The sequence below is a fragment of the Anomalospiza imberbis genome, chromosome 7 (genome assembly GCF_031753505.1).
Source record: "Anomalospiza imberbis isolate Cuckoo-Finch-1a 21T00152 chromosome 7, ASM3175350v1, whole genome shotgun sequence".
In the NCBI taxonomy this organism is placed as follows: domain Eukaryota; kingdom Metazoa; phylum Chordata; class Aves; order Passeriformes; family Viduidae; genus Anomalospiza; species Anomalospiza imberbis.
The window spans coordinates 37,614,113-37,636,443 of NC_089687.1; the positions used below are offsets into that span (position 1 = coordinate 37,614,113).

Sequence of the window (22,331 nt, forward strand, 5' to 3'; positions counted from 1 at the left end):
GTTTCTGAACGGGAGAGTGAGTTGTGGGTCCCTGGTGGGTGGCAGAAGCTCCCTGCAGGCCTTGGTGAGAAGCTGTGTTTAGGGCTTGCTCCTGTGCTCAGCATTCCCTGTGGAGCAGCTCTCAGCAGCTGCATCCAGGGCACGCTGAATCCAGGCCACTCCTCATGCTGGCCATGGTGGATCCCATCTTGTCACATCCTGAACATCTTTGCCCTGGGTTCCCTTCCGGGGGCTGCAATTGTTGGCTTGGCTTTTTCCAGATTCCAGATTTGTCCCAAAGTAGATTGGATCCGCGACAGGAAAGACTCCAAGCATGAGCTCTGCCAGCTGCTCGTCGTCTGCAAAATCTAAAAGTTGCTGCTCCTGAAGCCAGGCATTTTTATTTGCATGAGAAAGCTGTAGCTGACTGTAAGATAGTTTGTGATCTGATTTTAAAAGAAAAGGATAAAAATAAGTCTAATTGTGTTCTTGTGCTGCCTCAGTTTAGCTGCTGGCCGTTCTCTTTTGTGCTCCCCACATTTCTGGAAAGCTGGTTGACACTTATTTAGGTTGGCACAAACTAAATATAACCAAGTGTGTGTGAAAGAGCATGGACTGGGTCACAGCTTCCAGAGCAGCAGAAAGAAGCATTTTGCTTTAAAATACAAAAATCTAGCTCTTTCTGAGACAGCTCAATGAAACACACACAACCTGAACAAAAAGTGAGCACTCCATTCAGCTCCTGAATGCTGCTGAATTTTTTTTTTTTTTTTGCCAGCTTTTACAGTCCACAGCCTTCTCATTCAATCCTGAATAATAGCTTTGAATCGGGCTGTAAAAGCTTCCGAAGTTTGAAGTCTTTTGACAAGTTAATTTAGCTGTATGGTAAAAAGTTTTTCCCCCAGATAGAATAAAGCCATCATCTCATGAATGTATCAGTCAGCCAAGGGAAAGAAAACACCATTAGGATTAGAAATGATGGGCTTTCTGGAGATAGTTTGTGGTTTAGTGTAATCTACTATCAATATTTCAGTAGAAAAATATCCTACTCGTCATCCAGCTGCAAGTCAGTCTCTTCACGTAAAACCAACACCCAGGGGCCAGGCTGCAAATGTTTTTATTTCTATTTTTCTTTTTTTTTTTTTTTCTGGTCATATTTTTCTCACATTTATTTAGATTTTAATTGTTTTTCACCCTGGATGATGCTTTTTTTTTTTTTTTTTTTTTTTTTTGCCTGGTTGAAAGAGACATAACAGAAAAATGGATCAATATTTCCTTGAAGGTTCTCACTACAGAGAGACACACCCCACATTTTTCTCCCAGCAGCTGCCATGGATGAAAATAAATATAATAAATTGATACACATTTCCTTTACTTTTAATATTACAAATCAGAAAATGAGCGCTGATAAACTAAGTGTATCCGTCAGTTATTCTAGCCTTGATTTCACAAGGATTCCATATTCATTTTAGACTTATTTCTGCTTTTTATCTCAATTTAAGCCTTAATGTGCTACTAAAATTGACTGAACCAAAAAAAAAAAAAAAAAAAAAACAAAAAACCAGTTGAGGGGGAAAAGAGATTTCTTTTATACTCTTAATTCTTCAGTTTAATTTGGAGGGATGATGACACCATAAGAACTTCTGGGTGGTGGTTTGTAATGGCCACAGAATAATTTTTCTCTCTGCAGTAGGAATGATGATCCTTGTGGATCCCCTCCAAGTCAGGATATTCCATAACACAGTTGAGAGCATAGCTGCTAAATAAATAGGAAGCTTATAGAAATCCAGAAAAATATTGGAAACAAAATTCAGCAAACAGTTTTATTTTAAAAGTGTATTGTACTCAGTCGTTGTAAAATGACTGCCATAACAATCCAATGTATCTCCGTCAGCAAAAATAAAGTGTAACTACGGAGAAGAAAGAAACTTTACATTGTGACCTCCACTTTGAACTTCACTTGCTTGTTTTTCCCCTCAAGTGGGGGACAGGGACTTGATTTTGCCCAAAACAACAGCAATAACTTGTTTCTAAGAGTCTGGCTCTTACTGCTTCAGGATTTCAGCTCTTCAGGCCCTGAGTGCTGCAGACTTGATGAAGTGTTGGGTGTGCAGACAAGCTGGGAAGCGGCTCCTGCAGCCAAACACGGGCGTGGGGGGCTCAGAAGTGGAGGAGAACCACCTTGTTCTGGCTCAGAGCCAGCTGTGAGGCAAGGAGAGAACAAGGAATTCCAGCTGAAGCAAAACTCACCAGGATTAAAAAACCAGTAACAACCGAACAAAACTCCACAATAAAAGGTATGTTGGAGGAAAACACAGGAGGGGGCAATGTAAATTGAGCATTCCCTGTCCCATCAGAGCTGTGCTGTAAGTTATGTGGGTTTGATGGGGCTCTCCTTTTGATGGCAGAAAGGAGTAAAGCAGTGTACTGTGGGACAGATGCAGAACAGGGAATGGGAAACAAAGCACAGAAAGGTGACAGGTAGGACAGGAAAACCAAGGGAGGCCAGGGATGGAGACTGAATGATCGGGAGGAGGAAGAGGGAGCCATCATCAGGGGGGAAATTGTGTCTAGGCTTGACTTTTCTCCAAGGACCCAAGTGTCACTGCCACTTGGAGTAGATCTTTGGTGTCTAGGCTCCAGAGGAAGTTCCTGCTGGCTCTCTTCCTAACTCTATCCTCCTTTTTTTTAGGCTGTGGAGTGGAAAACAGAAGCACCCTCTTTTACTTTCACCAGCTCCATGTGACTAGCGAGGGAAATTAGCTGGAGTGTTGTGATGGCTGTTTCCTGCTTGAGAACATAAAAAATGGAATCATTCCTGACAAACAAGGAGTTCAGCTAAAGATGAGGTGGAGGTAGGCGGGAAGTTCTGTAATTGCTTTTTATTTAAATCTTTATGAATTAGCTCTGCCAGGGTGTTGGTTTTTATTTTAGATTTTTATTTTTTGCTTCAACAAGCTTCTGAGTAAGTTTCTGAGCTGCAAATACAGTAAAAACAGACTATATACAGCTATAGCCAGTATGTTGGATTTAACATATAGCAAGAAGCCTTTCCCTTGTGAATCTCTGAGGTCTAATTTCCATGAGCAACGACAAAGGTTTAATTTTCTGCCATTATGCACAGGTTAGCCTAGACTGGGTATTAATAGAGACACGTACTCACACCCACAGCCACAGGTACAGCATCAATCAAAACCTGAAGGTAGAACTTACACTCCATGGCAACTTCCAGGGCACAGTTCTCTCCTCTCGTTTCCTGTTTCCAAACTGCTCCAGCAGTGCAGCGAGGGAAGGCAGCTGGGTTGGTTGTAACCCGTGTTTTAAGGGTTTGGGACCAAATCTCCCCCTGGCTGGAGCAGAAATGGGGACCGCAGGAGAGGGCAGACACTCACCTGGCTGCCACAGCCGTGCCCTGCACCAGCCACGAGCAGCAGACCTGTTGCCTTGGCAAATATTGCCCTGCTTTGGTAACCTTCTGGCCCTGAAGGCCTTCCACCCACAGGTCTCTTGGCACTCAAAAATAATTCGGGAGGTTGTTTATACACACGTCCCCCCATCCATCCGAGCGCACAAGCTGGCCCCGAATAAAGAGGACAGAGCAACTCTGCAAAACCTCACCAGCCAAAGAGCAACAAACGAGCCCAGGAGCCTAGAGAAGCTGCAAAGGAAACAAAAAGGGCTTTGCCTTCCGGCAGAAGTGGTGTTCTTAATGCCAGCGGTGCTCTCAGGTGTGTATTCCAGGGAAATGTGACCCCAAACTATAAAGGCTGGATCAATATGCCAAGGGTTTTTGTAAGGGCAGCCCTTTGAAACGAAAACATAGGTGGTAAATATCTCCAAAAAGGTAAAAGAGAAAAGGAGCAGTGCTTATATACTACCACTTATATGCAGAATTTGAGAGAGGGACAAAGTTGTTAGCAATTCCCATCAGGTCCCAGGATTTATGCAAATCCAGATGGCTGAATGACAGGAGTTCATTTTTTTTTTTTTTTTTTTTTTTAGCTATAAGGGAAATCTGGAAGTTTTAAAAACAATTTAGCAAGAGCCAATTAATCAAACCCACCAGAAGCGTGCTGGGATGGCTGCCTGCGAGTAAGGAATGTCATGTTTCAGCTTGCCTTGGGCAAGGATGGGAAGAAGCTCCTTGGAAGCTTAGCAGGAAATCTCCTTTCCACTATCCCACTGCTCCAAACCCCGTCCAGCCTGGCCTTGGACACTTGCAGGGATCCAGGGGCAGCCACGGCTTCTCTGGGGAGCAGAAACAATGGAATAATACACCGAATAATACGGTGGGATGTTGCTATCGGATTGTGTCCCACAGCACGAACTTCTTGCACCCTGTACTGCAGTATTTATCTCCCCATCATCTGGAACGTTTGGGAGCAGGACTTGGGGGGTTTTGGGCACTGCGTAAACCAACAAAATACGAGTGAAGCGAGATGTGTCAGTTCAACGGGTAATTCCACGTACAACTCAAAAATCAACCAACTGCTGCGAAAACGGGGGCAGAGGGAAGAATTGCCCGACAACTCCTTTTAATTTTTTAATTGCCGCTCGGTAATTCAGGCAAATATGTTGAGCCGTGCCCTGCCCTTTCAGCCGTTCACCCCTCGCTTCAGATGTTTGCTGTTACAGGCGATCCCTGACGGATAGCACAGAACGGCCCATGAGGGAGCGGGACCGTGGCTGCAGAAAACCGGGGTGGGTAGAAAAACCCCAAAGTGCCACGTTTTATCGCACTACGGTGTGCGCGGCATGGATCGCAGCTGCTGTGGCCTCCGGGGGTGGGTCAGGACCCCGGTCCGGCGCTCCCGGTCCCCGATCCCGATCCCGGCGGGGCCGCGGGCTCGGTGCCAACATGGCGGCCTCTGTCCCGCCCCCCCGGTCGCCATGGCGACGGGCCGCGCGCCACGGGGCGTGGCCGGGGGCGCGCGGGGCGGGGCCCGATTGGTCCCCTTCCCCCGCGCGGCTATAAATAACCCGCGCCCGCTGATTGGCCGCGGGGGAAAAATGGTCGCACCACGTGACTCCCCCATCTAAAAAAAAATTTCCAAGATGGCGGAACCCGTCACGGGCTGAGTCCGTCGGTGGCGCGCTCCGCGCCGGGGGGGCCATCGCCGCGCAGCGTCCCCGCCTCGCCCGCCGCCCAGGTCAGTACGCGCCGCTCCGCCGCCGCCGAGCCGCGCCGCCCCCGCGCCCGGGCCGCCGGCGGCGCGGGCCCTTTAAGGCCGCTCGCCTCCCCGCCCGGCGGGCTCGCGGCGCGGCGGGGCCGCTCCCGGGGGCCGCTGGTCGCCGCTCCGCCGCGGCCGCGGGAGGGGGGGGGGGTGGTGACGGGCAGCTCTGGCGGCCAATCGCGGGCGCGGGCGCGGCGGCGGCGGGCGGATTTGAGCCGCGCGGCGGCCCCGGCCGCGCGCCGATTGGGCGGCGCGCCGGGCGGGGCGGGGCCGCCGCGCGCCGTGGGCCCGGGCCGGGCGGGGCGCGGGGGGCGTGACGGGCAGCGCCGCCGCCCCCTCAGCGCGCGGGGCCCGGTTTTTTGTGAATGGGGCGGGCGGGGCCGCCGCCGCCCGCAGCCCCGCCCCCCGCGCGCTCGCCCCGCCCCTCCCGGGCGGCCGCGGCTCCGCCTCGTCCCCCCCGGCGGCGGCGGCGGCGGCGGCGCTCGGTCCGTGCGGGGCGAGGCGAGGCGATGCGGGCAGCGGTGAGTGACCGGCGGGGCGAGCGAGCGGCGGGCCGCGGGCCGCGCCGTACGGGGGCCCGGCCCCGAGGCTTGGCGGGCCGGGCGCGGCCCTGCGGCGGGGGCGACGCCCGCGGCGGGGCCCTGCGGCGCCGGGCGGGCCGCGGCCCGGGGTCGGTTCTTCCATCCTCTCCTCCCGCGCCTCTTTTCCCTTGTCCTTATCCTGGGAATAACGCGGGACTTGGAGAAAGTTTGCGTCCTCTCGCCCCGCTCCCCGGGGCGGTCGGGCTCGGGCCCCGCGGCGCTCCCCTCCTCCCGGAGAAGAAGCCCCAAAATGGCTTTTTTCTGTGCCCGGGAGGAGCGAACAGGGGGTGCTGCCCTCGGCAGCGCGGCGCTCCCAGGGAGCCCGGCGGTGGCAGTCACAGCTCCGAGGCCCAGGGCTGCAGCCTCGCCGCCAGAACTCCGGCTTTGGGGGTTCGAGGGGGGATGAACCACGTGTGCCGCTGCGAAGCCTCGAGCCGTGCCTTGCACGGGCCGAAGTGAAGCAGAAAAAGCCGAGCTGTGGGGCTGGCGGAGGATCGCGGAGAGAGGGAGGTGTTGCCCGGCAGCCGCGTGTGGGTTTTGCTGCAGGGATTTATCAGGGGAAGATGCTGCGCGATCCCGGCGCTCCCCCAAAATGTTGCCCGCTGCCCCAGATGCGCTCAAGCGGTGTTTGTGACAGCTCGGCGGGGCAGATGGATTTACATAACAATAATTTGACGCTGTCAGTGCTCGGCGCTGGGCAGCGGCTGGAGGGAAGGGAGCCTGCCCCTCGCTCAAAGCCCTTGCGTAATTGTGTTGTGCGCCCACTCCGCGGCAGGGGAAGGTGCTGGTTTTGGTGGTTTCTTTGCCTGTCAATAGACTGTTTTGGATGATTTGCATAAATCAGACTCGTCGCCGCTAACGCCTGTACGGGAGGATTTCGTGTTCGAGCCTTGCTTCATATTCCGGGCTGGATTACAGCTCTGAAAACGCTCCCAAGGAGTGGGGATCTGTGTCGGGAAGGTGTGGGTGGATTCAGGGTGTGAAAATGCCTTGTAAAACCCTGGGATGGGGCGTGCAGCCAGGCATTAGCTCTCTCCCGTCTTGCCGCTTCTTTCCCACCAGGCAGCTCGGAGCCGTGCTCGTTTCCCCAGCTGCATCCCCTTGTCCTCATAGCGCTGGTTTGAGGCCGTGGAGATGGAGCGAGCCTTATTTTGGCCCCGGGAGCCACAGCGAGTGAAAAATCCCCTGGCCAACGCGTTTTGATTTACTGGTATTATGCCCTGTCAATAAATGGGACTCGTGCTGCATTTATTCCCTGCCCTCAAAGTGCTTTGCTTGTTGCCAAATCTACCTGGAGTTAATCATCTCAGCTGTGCTTTTTTCTTGTTTGTTGTTGTTGTTGCAACGGCAACATTTTTAAAAGCTAAGGAGCTCTGAAGTTTATATAATAATCTGGTTCTTGGCCGGGTTTCCTGGTGGGGTTTTTTTGTGTGTGTAACGCGGTCGGTCGCGGCGCTGAGTTTTAATCATTTCTGATCTTTCCAGCACCACTGTTCAGAGTTCTCAGCCTAAAAAGCTGCTGCCGTCGCTCCGCAGCCTCGCTGGAAGAGTTGAGGGCATTGAATTAAAGAAAGCTCAGCTGCTTGTATACAAATATACAGCAATTACAAGGCAACAAAGTTATTGCAGAACCCTGCCGTCGCCATGGCAACACGCTCACTCAATTACATTTGGAAATGTAAAATGCCACCCAGTTAGAGTAAGTTTTAGTGACTGCAGATTTTCTGGGTAAAGTGAAATGTGGAAGATGCTGCTTTCCAGGATTCTCTGCTTTTCCCCTCCGTCCTTGGATGGCATGTGCATCTGACAGATTCCCAGTGTTGATATTAAGCTGTGCCCTTGGTGGGCTAAACTTAGGGAAAACTATCTTTGAATCTTCACAATTTTAACTTTGCCACCCTGCTTTTTGTTTGTTTGTTTTGCTTCAGGACTTAGCTTTAGAAAGGAGACAGATTAGAGAAAGCATTTTGAAAATCAGCTCAGAACACCAAAAGAATCTGTCATTTGCTCAGCGGGATGGAGGCGTGGAAGGAAGCACACGTATGGCATGAAAAGCTTGTATTCCCTTGGGAGGAGATGTCTGTTGGGCAGCCTGTGTCTGTGTGCTGCCATCTCCTAAAATCTCCTGAACAGATTATCCTGAAGTAGAGGAGAACTGCCAGGTGTGAATTACCAAGTTCTTGAGAAGCCCAGGGAGTGTCCAGGGTGGAAGATAACCGGTGGAGGAGACACAGGTCCTGGTGTGGGATGCCAGTGACCTCCACAGTGGAAATTTACTTTCACTTTCTTCCTTGCCTTTTGATGGTGAGTCACCAGGAAAATAAAGAAAGGCCAGGTTGGAGAGGGCTTGGAGCAACCTGGGATAGAGGAAGGTGTCCCTGCCCGTAGCGGGGGGTGGAACTGGATGGCCTTTAAGGTCCCTTTTCACCCAAACCATTCCAAGAGTAGATAAAAACAGTGAGGATAGTTTCTTGCATAATCTTTGTGCTCGTGAAGATGCAACTCTGCTGTGCTTATGTTTCACAGGCAACATCCCAGTAATGCAGAAAAGATAAAAAACAGCAGTGCAGTAACAGCAGGAAAAGGTAAATACAATAATGAGGGGTTTTTCTTAAACTAGTAGTGCTGTGTTTACAGGCACCTGGGGATTGATGAACTCCTGAAAGAAGTTACCTGGTAGCAGGACCTGATAGGAGATATTTAGGTAGGTGCAGATGGCAGTGGGTTGTCTTGGAGAAACATGTTTTGCTGAGGGGTGATTTTCGGTGGAGGCTTTGCCCAGCTTGTCAGGTTGTTCTGCTTTCAGCACCAACCTGTGACGTGCCAGCCTTGTGGTTTGCCCACTCCTGGAGAGCAGCAGCTTGAGCAGAGTGACTGCAGCCCCCATGGTCAGTGCCTGTTCTTCTCCTGGCCATACAATCATGGAATGGCTGGGGTTGCGAGGAACCTTAAAGCCCATCCCATTCCACCCCCTGCCGTGGGCAGGGACACCTTCCACTGTCCCAGGCTGCTCCAAGCCCCATCCAGCCTGGCCTTGGGCACTGCCAGGGATCCAGGGGCAGCCACAGCTGCTCTGGGCACCCTCACAGGGGAGAATGCCTTCCTCCCATGGGCAGAGGTGGAAGCACAGGAGCTGCCTGTTTATAGCCTGCTGGGAAGCTGGAGTTGAGTCTTTAACCTTAAACCCCCCTATGGGACTGCAGGGGTGAGGATCAGGACTTGTTCAAAACAAAGGTTAAAATTGCCTGTGGGTTTACCTCAGTTTGCTCTCTCTATCTCTCTTTCAAATGCTTTGTGCTTTCTGGGGAATAGACCTTTTAAAGCCAGCTTAAGGTGTATCTGTGATCCAGAAACTTGCTGCAGTACCTCAAACTTGTCCTCGAGGTTCATTTGCAGGTTTCAAATCAGGGGAAGCTGCAGACTTTGTATATCTGAAGTGCCCAAACACATTGCAAATAAAGTGTTGAGACTAAAACTTGCCTGTAAATACGTAAGATGGGATAAAGAAAATATTTCAGGAGTTTTCCTTCATCTTCCATGCTGCTGTGCCATGCTGTGCCTATGTAAGGTCACTGTAACCAGCTATCCCCGTGTGCTGTTGAGGTTACCCTGGATCTATGTGGGTTGAGTGATGCTCCCTTCAGGGTTTGAGAACCTGAGTGCTCACTCCCCAGCTGTGCCAGCTTAATCTTGGGGTTAAAATGCTTCTTTGGTGTCCTCCTCCAGCTAAAGAAGTGTTTTTGCACTCCTCGGCATTGTGTAATTGTACTTATATATAAAAAAATATGAACCCCAGCTCTTGGGACTGTATTTCACTTGTCTTGTACCCGTGGTTGAGTATACACAAAGGAGTTTATTTGCTCAGTGGGATCTGTTGCTGGCCTGTTTCAAATGGCAGAGCTTGTCCCAGACCACAAGGAAATATTAATTGAACATTTTATTGGGCCACTGGTAATGACATTTGTTAAATATTTGCCAAGTATTCTTCTTGCTGGCTTCTTCAGTGGTGTCACATTCTACTTCATTGCTCTGCCAGTTCACCTTTAGTTTTCCCATCACTTTTCCACCATCTTTTTCAATCCTGCTAACAAGTCTGCGTGGGTTTAGATTTTATCAGAGTCCTGCTGGAACCCCTTGAGTTTGTGCTTTTGTAAGGCTATGTTTCACCGGGCAGAGATGCCAATGGGATGTGTCTTGTCACTGAATTCACGATTGCTTTTCAGTTTTGAGCCCCCTTCCCTCATGGATAGCCTCTCCCTTCCATTTACCTTTTCTTCCAGCTTCCCCAGGTCCAAGCATGCCAATGCTCCAGAGCTGTGCAAGGAAACACAGCAGTGCAAGGTTCCCCTCACTTGCTGAGCTTGGGGGAAAAAAAAACCCATTAAAATATGTGTTTGCCTCAAATAGCTGAAGCTGACAAACAGCAGAAACACTAATGCTGTCTGCTTTAGTAATTAGAAATGTGACAGTATTGCAGACCAGTAAAAGGGGTAAATAGTCTTTTAAAATATTAAAGTTAAATCTGTGTGTGGTGGGGGAGGAAATGGCTGTTAGCATTTTGGTTCGATTTAGGTTACCTCAAATACCTACATATATGTATGTAATATATATATATATATACAGCCCATATTGAATCCTTGGATGAGGGAACTGCTCAGAGCCCTCTTGTAATTAATGCCACTTGCATTTTGATTGTGTTATGCACAAGCCCAAAGTGGGCCAGGTTTACTTTCTCCTGCAGTGGACCGTGTTGATAAGGCAATATATAACAGATGATTCATGAAGTGCTGCTTGTCATTGCCAGGGCTGCTTGAATAGCGAGCAGATTTTGGGCAATGCTTCTTCACCGGAAAGATTTGGGCAGTTTAAACTGAGAGGAGGAGGAGAGAAAAATCTGCGCTGTGTTTCTGACTGTCTTAAAGGAGCTGTCTCAGAGCATTTAGGAGAAGTTGGTGGGGGGAGAAGGGGTGAAATAAAGGGGGGGTAGAGAAGCAGGAAAGCACACAGAGGTTGCATAATGATGTTGAAAAAGGGAACAATTAGAAAAGGACTGTAAAATCTCTTGGAAAGCTTCTGTGGTTTTCCCTTTGCAAGGAATTACAGCCTGGCCTTCCCTTCTGAAAATTCAGGCCTTTTCTCTGGCATTCATTACTGGGCGCATCTTGATCAGCTTCATTTTTTTAGCTCATTTTGTATTGGATATTACCTCCTAGAAGTTTGATAAAAATGTGCCTCAAAGAGCCATCACCCAGTGCAGAGGAATGTGTGCTGGCATGTGGTCCTGGGCACACTCAGCCCTCTGCCCCACCCCCCATCAGTGGGTGAACCCTTGTTCCTCGCATAAGAAGCATTTAAACCCCAAAAAGTTGCAATTTGAAAACTGGATCTTTGGGTCATGAGAATCCTTTCTTTTTAGTTTGGCCAAAATTAGGTTATCTTAATTTAGTTTGGTTTTCTCATAACGAGCCAGTTATTTCATCTATCTGTGTATCTATCTGTCTGTATCTGCTGGAAGAAGAATTGTGTTTTAGGAGTTTTATTTTCTGCCATCACAGGATAAAATAACGTGCAGGGGCTGAGCATCTCAGCCTGGGTTTTGGCAGCACGGCAATGTGTTGTTTTAAATGTCTTTTTAAGCGTGTCACTCCTTCATTCTGGGGAGCAGTGACATCCAGCTGAACCGAACTCCATGTATCTTTCATGAGCAGTGAAAAACCCTGATATTTCACACGTAGGAAATAATTCACTTCATTAATTTTTCTGAAGAAGTGGCGCTTTAATGAGGTGTCTGTCAGCGAGACTTAATTACAGTTAAATTCTGGGAGCATTGGTACACTGTGTCTTGTTCCGTGTAAAATGAACTTCCATTTGTCACGTGTCTGCGGGAGCATTGGTTTGCTGATAGAATTTGTGTTAACTCCACTTTGAGGAATAGCAGTTACTCATAACTGGGCTGTCACATCCTTCTCCTGCCTGGATTTTCCTGATGTGCTCCAACAGCTTATGTTATGTTATGTTGTGTTTGCTCAGGGAAAATAATGCTCAGGTTGGTTTTGGGGTTGTGTGGACAAAGTTTCATCTCCAAGAAAAGGGTCTTCAATGTGAGCCTGAAATAAGGAATTAATCCTGATGCTGTACCCAAGAAATTCTCAGGAGTGTTTTTCAAAGCATTTGGAAGGTTACATTTTCCCCCATGGGAGCTACAGTTACCTAGTTCTTGTTACTGTTTGTGATGGATTCTGGAAAATCCTCAATATAGGTGGTTCTCCTGGAGAGCCAAAAAATGGGCTGACTTTTACTGCAGGTCCATATGCGTGTGGAGTGGTGAGATTTGTTTCTCTGCTCAAATCGTGTGCACAAGAGTGAGGAAAAATTGCATTTTTCACACCTTTATAACACCAAGGATTGTGCAAACTGGAACAGTCTGTGAGCGTTGGCCTTGGGAGCTCAGGGCAGGGAGAAATGGGCAGGTAATTGTGAACACTGGTCTAGAAGGAGGTGGGATGAGATGGAAGATGGGCTGTTGGCCTTGACTTTGGATGCAGTGGGTCCAACTGCAGACGGACAGGGATGCAAAGATCATGGAATTCCCAGGGAGCACTGGAAAGGGAAGAGTTGTGTGCAGGCTGTCCGTCAGGATGGGTCCTGAAGGAAGAATTCCTGGGTAAAACTGAGCTTTCCTGCAGGCTGGGTTATGTTTTACAGCACTGCATACGTGGGACTCATCTCTTCAAGTGAAGACAGTTGTTTTCTCCAGCCAGCAGAGGCTTGCAATAAAATGAAATTGCTGTCTCCAGTGCTGTGGGTGAGTCAGGAGAGGGGACCTGTCCAAGGCACAGCAGGAACGAGGTCGCCAGGACCGTGACATCGAGCTCAGCCTTGTACAGCACGGCGGGGCGTGCGTCCTGCTGGGAAGCCTGGCTTATTTCTTCAGCCTGCTTGGGGGAAAAGGGAGCGCAGAATGCTTCAGAATAGCTCAGAGGATGCTGGATCATGTTTCTTGTGGAGGTCTTGCTGGAGGGGGATGAAGGCTGGCACGTTTTTGAAGCTGGGGAGGGCAAGAACACAGTGAAGTGCAGCTTCCTGCTGCCTTCCCAGGGAGATGGTGCGCTTTGAGTGTGGTTTGTGCTGCTGCAGCATCTTCAGGAGCAGAGAAATGGTTGGACTTGATGGTCCTAGAGCTCTTTTCCAACCTTAATCATTCCATGAACGTGAGCAGGATCTCTGTGGGGTTCTTGCAAAGCTCAGCCTGCCTTTGCTTCCTGTGCAAAGCAGTTCTTCCTCACTACTTGATGCATGGGAAAAAAATAAATAAAATAAATTACTCTCCATGTGGATTCTGTTGTGCATTTCTCCTACCCAAGACAGATTTCCTGTTTGAGTCAAATAGCAGGGCTTTGGTTGGGAGGAAATGTTCTTTACTTATTCATTTCCACAACTGATACCTGCTGTCAGATCCTGGTGGAGGCTGAAGGATACAGTTGAGTCAGGACTGCCTCTCACAAGATATTGACCTGGAAGCGTGATCAAAGGAGAAGGGAGAGGACTAGAAACGAGTATTTATTCTGATTGTACATGGTAGGTGCCTAATGCTTCCCTGGGGGTTGTGTTTGCCTCTCCTTGTCAGGTTTTTCTTCATCCCCTTGTTCATCTCTGTGCCTTGGATGGAGCCTTTGAGGATGGGCTTAATCATAACAGTGAATGAAATATTTAACATTAGGAAAAACACTTCCTGCGTGAAGCTTTGCAAAAACCATCGGCTTGTGACGGGGAAAAGTAATCTGAGGTTTTCTGTTATAAATTATCGAACCTGCAGAAAAGCTGGAGACTTCTGGGTCAGTGGGCAAAAAGGCTTGATGTGATTTCAGGGCAAAGTGTGGCTCTGTCACTGGCTGCTTTATGCCTTGGAGAAGATGGCCTTGTCATTGCAATCTTGTTCAGGAGGACATTCTGTGAGCTGTTGAGAGTAGAAAAGACTTATACTGTGCAATTTTCTGAGCCATCCCTGCAGATTTTGGGTGGATTTACACAGATTACATGGTCTTGTTCATCTCAGTTGCTGTGTCTGGGTGTCTCTTGCTGCTGCCGCCTCTCCTAGGTTGTGTTCTGTCAACGGAAAAAGGTGGTGGTGCTACCTGCTGGATCTGATTCTGTTATTCTATAATGGCACCGAAACAACAAGCCATAGACAAAAGAAGGCAAATATTAGTATTTAGAACTTGAAAACCACCTCTGACCCCAGAAAGCTGATGATAAAGCTGGTCAAAAAAAGCACTTTGTATATTGTGGCACTTCTCCTTGTCTATATTGGTGGTTAAGGGCTTGATCCAGCACCTGGTAAAGCCAGCTGGGATCTCCCCTTTGCCTTGAGCTGGCTGTGAGTGGTGACCCCAAACTGCAAACGTTCATGGGGACCTGCAAGGGGGAAGCTCTGGGCTCTCCTGGGCCAGCACAGTTCTCTGTCCGGATATTTAGGGTAGACATCAGGAGGAATTTCTTCCCTGAAAGAGTTGTCAGGCTTTGGAAGGAGCTGCCCAGGGAGCGGCAGAGTCACCACCCCTCGTGGTAGCCCAGGGCCACTGGTGTGTGCAGCTGGGAGAGCCCATGGGCCAGCATGGCCCTGGGTGGCAGCCACGGAGTCACACCAGTGTTGTGTGGCCACCAAAGCCGAGTGTCCCCCTGTCAGCTGACAGCATTAGAGTCACAGCAGAATTCTGTTTGGCACTGAAAGCGTGCTGCTTCTGGGCTTTGCTCTAAAAATGCTGGTCTAAAAATAAACTGCTGTGCAGGGATGCTGGAAGCAGGGGAGCAAATGGAGAACTTGAGCACGGAGCGTAAGGCTTGGCTGACTGCAGGGATGGGATCGTGGAGCAGCACCGGCCCTGGCAGCAGCCAGGCCAAGGCAGGACAGTGCTGCCCAGGGGAATAATTCCCTGGGAAGGGGAGGAGGAAGTGAGGGAGCTGAGAGTGGCAGGTAGACCTTGAACTCTTCCGTCCGCCGGGCTGCCCCACTTCAAAGGGAGCGGGCCATAAAAACCCCAGCAGCGGTTGGGTGAGGAAAATTGCACCTCAGATATGAAATCCTGCCGCGTATCAGCTCAGCCAGGCTGGCCTCGTGCGGGTCCTCTCAGAAACGGGAGTTTGGGCTGCTCAGACAGTGCAGCAACAAAACCCGCTCCTGTTTAATGAGGTGTTTCGCTCATTTAAAATGGCAGCAAACCCGAGCAACCTGAGCTGTGCAGAAATGAGAGCATCTCCTAGCAGCAGGCTTTTCACCCTCCTCGGGACTGGGATGGCCAGCCATTGTACACTTCCTGTGCCTGGATCTTCCCAAGTGCCAGTATGAATGACATTCCCCACATTCTTTCCTACGCTGGAAGGGGCTGATCAGGCATGGAGGTTGGGAGTCATGCTGGAAGCTCAGAGATAGCTCAGGCTTTAGCTGTTGGCCTTTCTCTTCCCGAGGGTATTCCTGGTGTGGGATGCCTCAGTCCAAGGAGCTGGATATGGACATCTGGTCCTGCTTGCTGCCTTTTTGCTCCAGTAGGAAAAATCTTCAGTGTCTGCATTTGCTAGTGGAATGTCTAAGAGGAGCAACTTAGACTATATTTAAATAAATAAAAAAAAGCAGCATATTTTTGGCAATAATTTAGACTTTTGCTGTAAACTGTCTACATTCCCTGGGGGATGAGGTCTCCTTTTGAGAAAATCTGTTCTGGATTCAGCATGTTTGACAATTTCTTTATGTGACTACCTTCAGGTTTTTGTTTTGGAGCACAATAATGTGTGTGTGCTTCTAAGTGCTCAGCTTGGGGGTTTATTTCTAATTTTTTTCCTTCAAAATATCAAAACCCTCTCTTCAGGATACCAGGACTGACAAGGTTTGCGTTCCAGTATTGCAACACAAGGTGTTCTCTGTTTCAGACTGTAAATATTTATCTCTTGTCAAAGCAGAGCAGTTACTATTGGGAACTGATCTGGCATGTGAAAAGGTTTTCCTTAAGGAATTTGTTTCCTTTTATTTACAGTGTTATCATATATTTAAATTCCAGGGCCTCAGCATATAGCTGTGAGGCTCCTTCCTAGCACTGGCAGCTAAAATGGGAATTATGGCAGCCTCGGGATAGGGATAAGGGAGTTCTGAGCATATGCTGGAGCCAGCCAGCGAGTGTGGCTGTGAAGCCCAGGCAAGCACGGGCCAGGTCCTGGTGTTCTCCCGCCAGGGCAGTGCTGGGGCTGGCTGCGATGGAAGGGGCATGGACTGAGCTCAGGTGAGCACAGGTGTTCCCTGGGCTGGCATTTCCCAGCTGCTGGGCTGTTCCCTCCTCCCTTGGCTCTTTTCTCCTGGAGCGGGTCCTCTCAGCCCTGTCCGTGTCTCTGCTTCTCCTCCTGCCAGCAAACCAGCTTTGTCATAACCTTCCTGCAGCACTGGGAGCTTTCTCCAGCCACCTCCTGTTGGATTGTTCTCTGCTGTGTTTGCCACAGGTTTGGGGATGGGCTCCAGCTCCTGGGAATTCCTGAGGCCTCCCTGCTGGCTGCAGGTCCTGCTCCTGGAGGGCTGGAGCCTGCTTTCATCTCCCTGCAGTGCCTGGCATTGCTGGGGAAATTGCTCCTGTTGTATTGTGCCACACGTGGGAGGCTTATTCAGCTTGCACAGGTCTGGGTTTTATTTTTGACATCTCCCTAGCTTCTCTATGTGCATATATTTTGATGCTGGTGGTTGCTTGAAGTTCTCAAGGCTCTTGCCTGAGTGCTGGAGTCTCGGAAGAGCAGCCAAGGGCTGTCGAGCAGGGCTGCAGGTTGTACTGTTTTCCCTCTGTTAGGGAACAGCCTCATCGAATGGAATTAGTTATTGAGGCTGAGTTCAGCCCCTGCCATGGCAGGGCAGAGCTGCTTTTACTTTTGTTTAGCAATGTGCAAAATACATATCTCAGACTAGAGCCAGCGCTGGCCTTTGAGCTCATCTCGCTGATTCAGAGGTGGCAGGCAGATAAAACGGAGTGAAAATGAGAAATGCTTTCTTTGCCTCTGGTGTTTGAATATACATCTATTTATTTCACACGTATGTACTTCACATAAATGAGAACAAATCATGTCTATATTTAATATTTTCATGCATCCGTATTTCTGCCTGGTGTGTCTGTCCAAACCCCAAGGACAACAGATGGATGTCCAGGGAATGCCGTTATCATCTCCTGAGTTTATCATTGCTATCAGGTCACATCAGCTTCAGTTCTTGCTCTGTAATCTTTGTCTCCAGGGATGCACACTCAATACACCCTTTCTTTTTCTCCTCTCTGACATCTCGTGTGAAATTTGCTGTTTGTGGCTTCAGGGCAGCAAGCCCTGTCTTGGTTTGGGGAAAGCTTTGTGACTGGGACTGGATGGATGCAGCTTTTCCAGGGTGGTTTATGGCTTTATGTAGAGTTTTTAATAGCACTTGCAATCAGACTACTAAAAGGTAAATGGCCGAAGTTATTCATAAACACTGTGATAGTCAGAGTGGAGACTCTGAATAGGAAGCTTTGTTCAGGATTTCCTGGAGTGAGAAGTAAAGCTGTCTTGGTCAAAGGGAGTTGCTCGGTGTGGATTCAGCGCCGGGCTTATCTCTCTTGTTTAATGCGATATATTTTAGCAGAATCAAAGTTGGTTCTGAGTGTTACTGGCAGAAATGGCAGGCCATTTGCATATTTACTGGCTTCTGGGAGTCTAGATATGTCAGCAGCCTCTGCTCCTTTTCACTCGATCTTATCGCAGGAAAAAATTCCTGCAATCTCCTTTGCTACCCCCCCTCCCCAAGTGTGCTTTGCATGCCGAGTGCTCTGAGGTAGTGTTTGCAATTTGCTTGAATGTAAAGCTGGTGCTGAAATGTAAATGTTCAGCTGCATGACATCCCGAGGAGGTGTTTGTCTGTCAGAGTGTGCTGAGGCTGGGCATGGTTTCCCTCAGGAAGGGGCTGGAGGTGGCTGCAGGCATTGGCTGTCAGGCCATTTCCCCCCCTCTGTCGTAAGGTAATTTATTCATCATTATGTTCATAGAAACACAGAATCATTTAGGTTGAAAAAGTTCTATAAGATCATCAAACCCAACAGTTCCCCCAGCTCTGCCATTAACCCATGTCCCAAGTGCCACATCCACATAGCTTTTAAATCCCAGGGATGGGGACTCCACCGCTGCCTGGGGACTGACAACTCTCTCCATGCAGAAATTTTTCTAAATATCCAACATTAACCTCCCCTGGCACAACCTGAGGCTGTTTCCTCCTGTCCTGTCACTTGTTACCACGGGGAAAACACCAACCCCACCTCAGTACCACTTGCTGTCAGGTACAAGATGGATGCAGATTAATGCTTACAGGCAGAGTCTTTGGATTTGTTTTGTTTTCACCTCGTATTCTTTCCCGGTTCATTTATTTCAGAGTATCCCAAGCAGCAGGTGATAAGGTGAGAGGAGATCCTGCAGAGCAGAGCTTTGGTGACTAATGGCAGCTTATCTTGAAAGCCCAGCAATTCCTCCTGGAGCTGTTGGCCAGAAGTCACAGGAGGAGATTTAGGAGCATGCAAAGGTGCAAAATCCCGAGCTACAGGAAAGCAAATAGAAGACTCCAAGGTTGGGCTTTGATGTTTTTAAAGGCTGAAGAGGTACAAAAGCAGGTGGAAATTACTGTGTTTCATTCCCACCCTGAAAGAGGAGCCAGTTGCAGGGAGGAGTATTCTGTCTGTGCTATTTAGTGTGAAAAGCCATAAAGGGCTTGGAAGTGTTGGTGGATGAGAAGCTCAGCATGACCCAGCAAAGTGCTCTGCAGACCAGAAATCCCAAACTCCCAAATCCTGGGCTGCATCCAAAGAACTGTGACCAGCAGGGAAGGAGGGGATTCTGCCCCACTCAGGTGAGACCCCACCTGCAGAGCTGTCCCAGCCCTGGGGCCCAGCACAGGAAGGAGCTGGAGCTGCTGGAGAGAGCCCAGAGGAGGCTCCAGGATGATCCCAGGGCTGGAGCCCCTCGGGAGCCAGGCTGGCAGAGCTGGGGGTGCTCACCTGGAGAGGAGGAGGCTCCAGGGAAACCTCAGAGCCTCTTGCAGGGCCTAAAGGGGCTCCAGGAGAGCTGGAGAGGGACCGGGGACAAGGCATGGAGGGACAGGACACAGGGAATGGCTTCCCACTGCCAGAGGGCAGGGATGGATGGGATCTTGGGAAGGAATTGTTCCCTGGGAGGGTGGGCAGGCCCTGGCACAGGGTGCCCAGAGCAGCTGGGGCTGCCCCTGGATCCCTGGCAGTGCCCAAGGCTGGGTTGGATGGGGTTGGAGCCACCTGGCATAGTGGAAGGTGTCCCTGCCATGGCAGGGTGTGGAATGGGATGGGCTTTGAGGTCCCTTCAAACCCAAACCCTAAGTTAGGGCTCTAAGGCCTCCTTGAGGACACAGAAATCCTTTTCTGACTGGTGACTGGCAGTATTGTAAAACATACCTTAAAAAGTCCCCATGGCAGGTACTGTGTCAGTCTTTGAAATATTTCCAACATTTTGTGTGGCTTTACAGTCCAGTTTTCTTATTGCCAAGAACAATTCCAGTTTGCCTTGCTATGTTCACATTGTTCAAACAGGCAAAATGGGCCACATAAAATGTAAATCCTAAAGTAAATGGAGCTCTTCCTTCACACTGAGTTAAAAGAACCACTGTGATGTTGGGAGCAGCACCTGGACAGTAATTTCTTAAAAGTTTGCTGGCCTTTGTCAAGGTAACCTGCAGGTACTTCTTTAAAGGGTTTTGCTCCTCTTTGTATTTGGTTGTGTTATAAAACAGATAAATATATAATAAACAACCTGAAACCTCCTCGAGTCTGAGTGGTGCCGGTTGTTCCTTCCTTGCTTTTCTTGCTTGTCAGCTTTTATGACTGAAATATTTGCCTGAAGTTTCTGTTTTTCATTAGAGGATGATGCTGGTCATGAGAAATGTAACCCTGTTCAGAGGGGTACAGCAGAGGAACTTACAGGTTTGTGGTGACTTACTTGGTTTTCTATCCTGGCTGTGGATGTGGCTGGAAAATGTTAATTGTGATTTAAAACTGAAAATGGTGGAACCCTCATGAATATAAAACTGTATATTTATTTCGGCTTCCCTTGGGGATTCCTGCCCCTTCAGTTATCAGCAGTCTGGGGCTTGGAGTCTCAGCAGCTTTGGCAGAGGAGCCAGGACGGAGCAGAGTGCCCATGACTGCCCTGTGATCATCCCTGAGGGATGATCCAGTCAGCAGAGGGATGCTGTGAGTGGTCACAGGTTTTCCCAACAAATAAAAGTAAATTATATTGCACTTTAAAGGCGAAGTTGTGAATTCTTGCTTTCTGTTTGGTGCATTATCCTTCATGCCTGTATGCAGAATTTGGATTTAGGTAAAGATCCTTTGAGTAAGATACACAAGTGCACTCACAGGCTGTAAGAGTTTTTTACTGGCTGTAGGAAAACAGGCCCTTTAAAAGGAGAAATGGCAGAGCGGCACCACACGTTGGGGTTGGGATGAGATGCTCTTTCAAACCCAGACCATTCTGGTATTCCACGATCCTGTGCAGTTCATTGGGACTGGGGTCTGGCTGCTTGGGTGGCTGTGGGAAGGGACAGTGTTTTGGTATCATTATTGGCATTTAGTGCCAGACAGGAGGGATAAAACATGCAGAAATGTAAACTTAGGAGCCTGTGATGAGGTCCCAAAGCTTTTGTGGGTGAGGGTGTGCTGTGCCCGATGAGCTGGGCACCAGCCAAGGTTGAGGGTGCTCGCCTGAGCTCTGCACACATTCCTGCAGTGGGTTGGGAAGCACAGCCCGGGTCTGGGGGGCAGAGTTATAGGATACCAGGGGACAGGAGTGACAGGGGATGTCCTCAAACAGAATAGTTTTTTGCATGTGGGCAGTGTTGGAGCCAGTAACTGAGGCATGGAAAAAGGTAACAAACACCGAGTTGAAGTGGCTCCTGCAGAAAAAGTGGCTGGACGAGGCTCCGCGAGCAGGTGTGGAGAGGGACTCCTCTGCTTGGAAGGAAGGTGAGCTCATGCAGGGGCCAAGGGGTGATCCCAGTCAGCCTCTGAAGCAGGGGGACAGTCCAGGGGAATTTTGCATGGCACCATGTGGCTCCTGGCTGGTTTGATGTGCTGGCAGAGGCTCTGCCGCAGGGGAGAACGCACAGGCTGCTGTGATCTGTGCCTGTGTCACTGTTTTGCAGCCGACAGCAGAGGGGCTAAATGTCCACTCCACGGTGACGCAACATGTTTGTGGAGACCTTGGGGCATGTTTCTTTCCCAGAGCATGCCAAAGGTCAGGACTGCCAAAGCCACGGGGGCAGTAGGTGGGAATGGCAGTAAGGTTAGCACAGGGCACTGGAGAGCAGCACAAAGCTTCTGGATCAAACTGGCCCTTCCAGAAAAAGACTTGAGGAAATGTCTCACCAGACGAAAGCACCGCACGAGTTGGGTGGCAGGCTTGCTTGAGTGTTCAGACCAAATTATTTTCTCTTGGTAATCAGATAGCATTCAATTAAAAAAAAAAAAAAGAGAACTAGGCTGACCTTAAACAATGTTTGTTCTTTAAAAAAAGTCAATATTCTTTTTCCAAGTTAATGAAAGTAATTAACAGTGATTGATGACACATGTACTCAGCTATTTTCTGTTGGGAGACCAGATGGGTTAGGCACAGCTAGTGACCAGTGATTCTGATTCTTTGTCAGAAGGAACAAGAAGTTCAGATGTGGCTGGAACAGCTCAAGTATGTGAAGAGAAAAGGTAAATGTTTTTCTCTCTGCCTTTGCCTACCTGAGGAGCTGAAAAACAACCCCAGGTAAAGAATTGCTTTCAGCCAGTGAGGTGAGCTCCCTATCTGCTGGCCACACAGCCTCTTCCTGGCACTGAAAATGTTGCTGAGGGAATTCTACTTAAAAATAATATGAAATTACGGAATTACAGAAGGGTTTGGGTCAGAAGGGACCTGAAAGACCATTTAGTTCCACACCCCTGCCATGGGCAGGGCTGCCCCTCACTGGTTCAGGTTCCAACCTGGCCTTAAAAATTCCATTTTTTAATCACTTCTCAGTCAAGCATTCAAAAGGAATTTTGATTTTTCTGCTGCTGAGTGTGTGTAGTGAGGGTGATCTGCAAGGAAGGGATGAAGAAATGGGATAAACTCCCAGTCTGCATTCACCTTCTGTCAAGCACTACTTTCAGCTATCTGATTTGGACTCCTTCAAATGTGGAAATAGTAGGATGGAGGAAAGACATGGAATTGGGAAAGAAGAGGGTCTCAGAAAAAGCCAAGACAGTAGATTTTTATAGGTAGCTCTGCCCAATTTGTGCCGACTCCTGCGAGGCTCCGGTAGCAGCTGGAACAGGCTCCCGAGGCAGACTTTTATCCTTTCTCCCTCCCACGCGGATCCATCTGTGAGACTGCTTGTTCTTGCTGCTCTTGCTGAGAAACTGGATTGAGCTCAGAAGCATCCTGCTCTTTCAGACCCTCTGCCAGAGCCTTGCTAGTCAAGGAGAGCTCTGTATTCCAGCAGATTCGCACAGTCCCGCGTTTCAAACAGTCGCTTGCGTTTCTGAATCTGCAGCTCTTCCTG

At 49.3% G+C, this 22,331-nt stretch overlaps 1 protein-coding gene and 2 long non-coding RNA genes across 11 annotated transcripts in view; 1 reads left to right on the forward strand and 2 right to left on the reverse strand.

Annotated features, from left to right (window-relative positions):
• LOC137477514 (uncharacterized) overlaps nucleotides 1-22,331 on the reverse strand; it is a 302,567-nt gene that overhangs the window by 101,662 nt on the left and 178,574 nt on the right. The window lies entirely within an intron of this gene.
• On the reverse strand, nucleotides 1,801-5,261 carry LOC137477512 (uncharacterized). The gene is made up of 3 exons (XR_011001038.1): nucleotides 5,052-5,261; nucleotides 4,043-4,222; nucleotides 1,801-2,766 (listed from the first exon to the last, which is right to left on the reverse strand). It is a non-coding gene; the product is annotated as an uncharacterized lncRNA (long non-coding RNA).
• Nucleotides 4,974-22,331, forward strand: part of HDAC4 (histone deacetylase 4) — a 174,345-nt gene continuing 156,987 nt past the window's right edge. For 5 of the 9 annotated variants that reach the window (XM_068196697.1, XM_068196706.1, XM_068196702.1 and 2 more), the window contains exon 1: nucleotides 4,974-5,129. The gene's annotated coding sequence lies outside the window, so the exon portion shown is untranslated. Of the gene's footprint in view, nucleotides 5,130-5,549; nucleotides 5,675-13,160; nucleotides 13,313-22,331 lie in introns of those variants that run through there. The other 4 variants (XM_068196704.1, XM_068196698.1, XM_068196703.1 and 1 more) reach the window with 4 other exon arrangements.